General features: G+C 40.2%; 1 long non-coding RNA gene across 1 annotated transcript; it reads right to left on the bottom strand.

The window, feature by feature from the left end:
- Positions 1–736: 736 nt before the first annotated feature.
- LOC109250275 (uncharacterized) lies at positions 737–5,504 on the bottom strand. The gene is made up of 2 exons (XR_002072964.2): positions 5,029–5,504; positions 737–2,217 (listed from the first exon to the last, which is right to left on the bottom strand). It is a non-coding gene; the product is annotated as an uncharacterized LOC109250275 (long non-coding RNA).
- Positions 5,505–6,164: the final 660 nt, after the last annotated feature.

Here is a 6,164-nt window from a genome sequence, read left to right as displayed (position 1 = left end):
AATGGGGCAGTCGTAGACAGCACTCCCGAGCAGTGCTAGAGAGAAGCTTATACATGTTTCTGTACTTCATCCTGTCCCCTGATCCAGGCTGCTTCAAACAGGGGCTCATGCATCGTGCCCAGCGAGATAAGCAACTCTATGGTCGTGCTTTACATTTTAACCCAGGCTGCCAAATAAAAGTAAGACCTTGCTCTGTGTCCCATGACGCGGCTCTCCTCTTCTTAAAGTTGTATTTTACTGCTTCAAGTCTGAAGTCGTAAATCGCCCAAACGAATGTATCATAGTTTGAAACTGCTTTTAGCATTCACACAAATAAAAACATTATCTCTGGTGTTCTTTTACCAATTCCTTGTAACCGGTGATAAACTCGAATTTAATAGAAAAGGGAGTAACTCTCACTTTGATAATTGCTTTTTGTATGTTAAACAGCTATCCTGGATACATGACATAATGCCCTACACTGAAGCATGAAGTGATCTAATTTACACAATAGAAACTGGAGACTTTATAACATGAGCTGATGGCCTTAGATGTTGCTGGTCCCAGCGTGTTCCCCCCGACCGGATTGGTAGCACCTGAAAACATGTTAGAAAAGCAGAAACTCACACCCAACCCAGTCCTACAGAAGCAGAACTTAAATCTGAATTAGTATTTTAACAAGATCCCCGGGTAATCTTATTGAACACTAAGGTCTGAGAAGTACTGGTCTTGGAAATGCTGAAGAAATTGCTTCAAATTCAGGTGTACAGAACTAAATTTACTTGGTAAGCCATAAAAATCACAAAATATTTGACATGCTAATTAAAACTACAAGTAAAGTAGACTTTTCTTTCTCATTTAGCAGAAAAGAAGCTTGAAATGGATGTACAGGAAGGAAAACCATGGTTTCCGGAAGTTACAGCATAATGTTCTCTGCCCCAGAAAACATACCCTCCGGTTATACAGGCGTATTGTATGTGGTAAGATGCGAGGCTCAACGGTGGGGCAGGGCTGGTGAAGATAGGAAACTGCAGGGGACCAGTGCCAGGATGTCAGAATTTGGCTGCCTTGATTAACCTATTCAGTAAACATTATGGAGCATCCAGCATATGCCGGAAACGGGGTTCGGTGCCAGGAATACTTGTTTTTGGTTTCTTCACTGTCTCTATTTTGGAGGCAGGCATGGGAATGACCACAATGCATCTTGGTAAATACTGTAATAAAGGCATGCGCTGCTATGATGAGGGCTCAGCAAAGGAAGCCATAAACTGACTTGAGAGGAAAGAGCATGCTTTAGAGTAACTTCTTAGAAAGAGTGACAGTTTGGTGTCCTTTCAGATGACTGGAGGTGAGTGTAGCTGAATTCCAGAAGGACAAAATAATTTCTTTACAGGCTATCTGAAGTCTTTTTTTTTTTTTTTAATGAGCCTTGAGGGTGAAATCAATAGGATTCTAAGTGAGTGATACTTAAGGGAAAGCCTTTGGAGAACAAGCAGTGGTTGATGATGTGGTTCAAGAAGAGACAGGAGGAGTGGAGATTTGGGGCACAGATGGAGAAGTAAAACCTTGAAAAGAACAAGAATGTTTCCTTCTGTACCACTGGAGAAGAAGGTGGGTGAGTATGAGATTGGAGGTGAGGAGGCAATAAATCGAGAAGCTTTGAGTCTGAAAAGTCCCTATTTTCTCAAGGGAAAAGAATGCACATTCTTCCAGAAAAGAGTGAGATGGGCTGAGACAGGTAAAGAGGAGAGCAGTGCAAATGACAAATGCTATTTTTGGTAATGCGACCTGGAATTTGCAAGGGACACTTAAAAAGGAGGCCGTGAGGGTCCGTGTGTGGTCGAGATCATGACTACGTGACAGCAACAATCCTCTACGTTGTGTGGCTCTGAATACCGGTCTTCAGCAGTGCAGACGCTTGAATTAACCGAAGGTTCCCCGGTTGTTTGTGTGAGTGCAGTAGAAAGGCGGAGGTGGAAAGATCTTGAAGATGATGGTCAGGAGCAACTGAAGTGATCTGTAACGTGCTTTTCTTAAACTTTCATGTATGTATGAGTCACCTGGAGCTCTATGTTAAAAGGCAGATACTGACGGAGTGAGTCTGGAGTGGTGACTTCAAGTCCTCATTCCTAACAAGCTGCCAGAAGATATTTATTCTGGAGTTCCATAGACCACGCTTGGAAGTGATAATATTCTAAGCTGTGAAAGGGATGAATTAAAACCCGAAGTGTGATGGGCCTGGAAAAAAAGGAACGCGTAAATGTAGTGAATGTCAACGAGCAATTATACCAACGCTTTATCCTCATCGGGATGGCTATTACAAAAAAGATGTTGGTGAGGGTGTGAAAAAGTTGGAACCATTGTGCACGGCTGGTGGGGGTATAAAATGGTGCGGCTGCTACGGAAAACAGCATGGTGGTTCCTCCCCAAATTACACATCAGATTAAGATACAAGCCGGCAATTCTACTTCAAGGCTTACGCCCAAAAGAACTGAAGGCGAAAACTCAGATATGTGTTCACTCATGGTCACAGCAGCGTTATCCACTGAAGCCAAAATGTCCAACCCAAATGTCCATTGATGGGTGAACGAGTAAACAAAATGTAATGTACACATACAATGGAGTGTTGTTCAGCTTTAAAAGGGGAAAAGACCCTGACAGAGGCTACAATGTGGACAACCTGAGGACGTTATGCTGAGTGAAATAAACCAGACACGAAAGGACAAATATTGTCTGATTTCACTTCTATGGGGACCGTAAAGTAGTCAAATTCATAGAGACAGAAAGCAGACTGGTGGTACCAGGGGCTGGGAAGAAAAGGGTAAGGGGGGGGGAGTTATTGTTTAATAGCTACAGAGTTTCAGTTGGGATGACAAAAAAAAGTTCTTTAAAAATACTGCTGCCTAGCTTCCACTTCCAGACATTCTGGCTTAATTGCTTTGGGATGCAATCTAGGTATTAGGATTTTAAAGTTCCCAAGCGATTCTAAGTGCAATAAAATTTGGAATCCACCAGATCAATTTCAAAAGAAAAGCAAAAGGGATTTAAAAATTAACAGTTATAACCCTTCGAGAATGTTTTTACGTTCACTTTTGAAGGAAACTATACAGTAGCCTTCAGAGGCTGGCTTTTGTCTCTGGAGACACACTCAGAACGGTTTTAACAGCAAAATGGGTTGGTTGGTCCACTTCTACTTGGTCACGGATTTTGACCGGCGTCAGACCCTGGGCTCTGATCAAGAGAAGCCAAGAGTTTGGACTAGGTCAGCCCAAAGTTGCTGAGCAGGTACTGATTCCATCATGGTCACGTGGTCCCTTGAGCCCCCTCCTGACTGCATTCAGCCTCTTCCTTCTGTGAATTTTACACCCCAAAGAAAATCAAGGGGAACTGAAATCCAAAGAAAAGCAAAAGGGATAATAAACACCATTCTCAGTCTCTTAACCTTGGACTTTTGTTTGCTAGAGGAAGTCAGAATGTGTGGGAAGATTGGCCGAGAGGACAGCAAAGTAACCACTGAGCCACTGAAGTTACCTCTAATGTGTGATTCCAAGAGTATTCTGTCTGAAAAGAGAACAGTTTAATAACGACGAGCTCTTTTCTGCAAGGTATATATAAAAAAAAATGTTCCTGAGATAATAATCATGAAGAAACGAAGATTGTAGAATACACCAAGTCAGATTTTCTTTCAAAATGCTTGATGCTACCCTTTTCTAAAGAGGCCAAAAAGTCTTAAATGACTACTCCATAATTTGATTAAAATGTTTTTTTTCTGGTAATATATACATACATATATATACACACATAAATATACTTATATATATAAATATTTAAATTTACCTATATTATAAATTCATTTATATATAAATATAAAATATACATTATATTAGTTTATAAATAATATCAGTGACTTCCTTGTGATCCCAAAGAGGCATAACATTGCAGTACTGACCACAGTTTAAAATGCTTGCCATTTTTAGGAGCGCCTGGGTGGCTCAGTCAGTGAAGCGACTGACTCTTGATTTCGGCTCAGGTCATGATCTCATGGTTCATGAGTTTGAGCCTTGCACTGACAGTGTGGAGCGTGCTTGGAGTTCTCTCTCTCCCTCTCTCTCTCTCTCTCTCTGCCCCTCCCTTGTGTCCTCTCTCTTTCAAAATAAATCAATAAATTAAAAAATAAGTAAATAAAACGCTTGCCAGTTTTTGCCTGCAGTGCTGCAAATTATTCCAAGTTACTTAAATTTTATTTTGAAATATGGAAATAAGGAGAGAAAAAGTTGTCTCTATTTCCCAATATACTTGTAATCCTAGGAGACATTATTTGTAATTTAGATTCACCTTTGGTGGTAAAGGCAGGTGTCAAAACCAAACCACAGTGGTATATGAATAACGTGACCCAAACTGCCTTACTCTGACTTAAACATTCTTAACAACATATTAGATCCCAAGGCATCTCTCAAACCCTGAAAGAAGGTGTTTATATTCTTATTGATCTTAAGACCACAGAATAAATATAGGCCAACAATAAGAAGTTCAAAGGCATTTTACTGCATGCATTGCATCTAAAATATAATAATGTTAGCAATGCTACCTGATAGGATAAAATAAAGCTTATCTCATGGAGAAGTCTTTTCTCTCCCCTCTCTCTAGAAATCATCCTTTTTTGTCTGCCCTTGATCTAGAAAACCATCCAAAGAAACTTTCCAGTGTAGTTTGCTAAATTCCTCCAGTTATAAGTTACTCCCTAAAAGTAACTTTGGCACTTTCGAAGGCTCATTAAATCTTTCTGGGCCCTCGGGTATCACTAAGGAAACTGCTACAATAATTTGCTAAATGGTATCCTCGGGACCTTAAAAAGTTCTTGTTCCTCACAAAAAACGAACTTGCTCTCAAGAAGAAATTTACTTCCTACCAGGATACGACTAAGACCCTTTGTTTATTGTTCCAAGAAGGCTTTAAGGGGGTTAAATCAATTATTTGTTTTAGACACACTCTGTGGTCCAGAAAACTACTATTTTTGACTATCAGTGTTTAAAAAAAGAAAGCACCAACCTGGCTGTCTTCTCGCTAGTCCGTCTGTCCACCGGGAGAATCATCTGTTTAAATGGTGTGAGGCGTTTGGTCTGCCTTGAATTCCAAATTGGCTGCCCTGGAAATGCATCAGCTGTTTCTTTAAGGCCCACAGAAGTTTTATAAACATTTTGCTCTAAGTTGAAGTGAAACTACAACTATCTTCAAACTCCTAAATGACATAATCTAAATAAACGAAACTAACATCTCTAGAGGAATTTCCATTATAGTAATGGAAGAAAAGATGAAAAGCTGCATTAAAAGTTACGTGATCTTGCTATCGTGTTCTCCCAATGTGTGTTAATTTCCCTATTCTCCCATCTTGTACTACATTCAACCAAATAAAGTATAGCATCAAGCTCATGCGGCTCTATCTGCCTAAAGCTTTTCTGGAAGAAAAAAAAAAAAAAGATTCTCATGGAAGTAGCAGTAAAAGAAGAAACAGGAGAGAGCTGGACCTAAAACTCAAATCTGGCATTCAGACAAAGATCGAAATTAAAATCGCAAGGAGAAAATAAACAAAGTTCCCCGGTTTAGCCCCCAGCCTCCTGCTCTATCCTTGGCATGCTTTACAAGGAGGGGATTGGGATCTGGCCCTGTGTGTTGTCAGTAATATGCACTTTCCAAAAACACAGGTTTGGGGGAGTACTGGCAAGGAGGAGAAGGGGTCATAAAAACCTGGCACGGACCCCACCGCTCCCCATCCTTACACACAGGCCAGGCTCAACGGTGCAGGGAAGGCAACTGGTAGATTCCAAAAATAACTTGCCAAATACCACAAAAACAACAAAACACCTTATACCTGACTCATAGGACACTAGTGACTTTAGTATAAGTGGGGAGATTTACAAAGCCACGAAGGGTATTATCATGCTCGTTTATAGGTTAGTAAAGGAAACTCAGAAAGATTAAAGAACTTGGATCACAGAGCTAGTAAATGGTAGACGCAAGATCAGGGAATCATGTTGTTAGCTGTTCAGCTTTTGCTGTTTTCAAAGAAAAACACACTCCAGGATTTTTTCTTTTCATCCATTGTTCTCTTCTATTTGTTCTAAATCATTAATTTTTCACCGCTACTAATTGCTTTCTCTTTCAGTATTTTTATTTTATGATTTCCT

Source organism: Panthera pardus, unplaced genomic scaffold (assembly GCF_024362965.1).
Source record: "Panthera pardus isolate Hobbes unplaced genomic scaffold, ASM2436296v1 HiC_scaffold_7, whole genome shotgun sequence".
Lineage (NCBI taxonomy): Eukaryota > Metazoa > Chordata > Mammalia > Carnivora > Felidae > Panthera > Panthera pardus.
The sequence above is the reverse complement of the archived record's forward strand: the minus strand, read 5'-3'. Positions and strand labels throughout refer to the sequence as shown.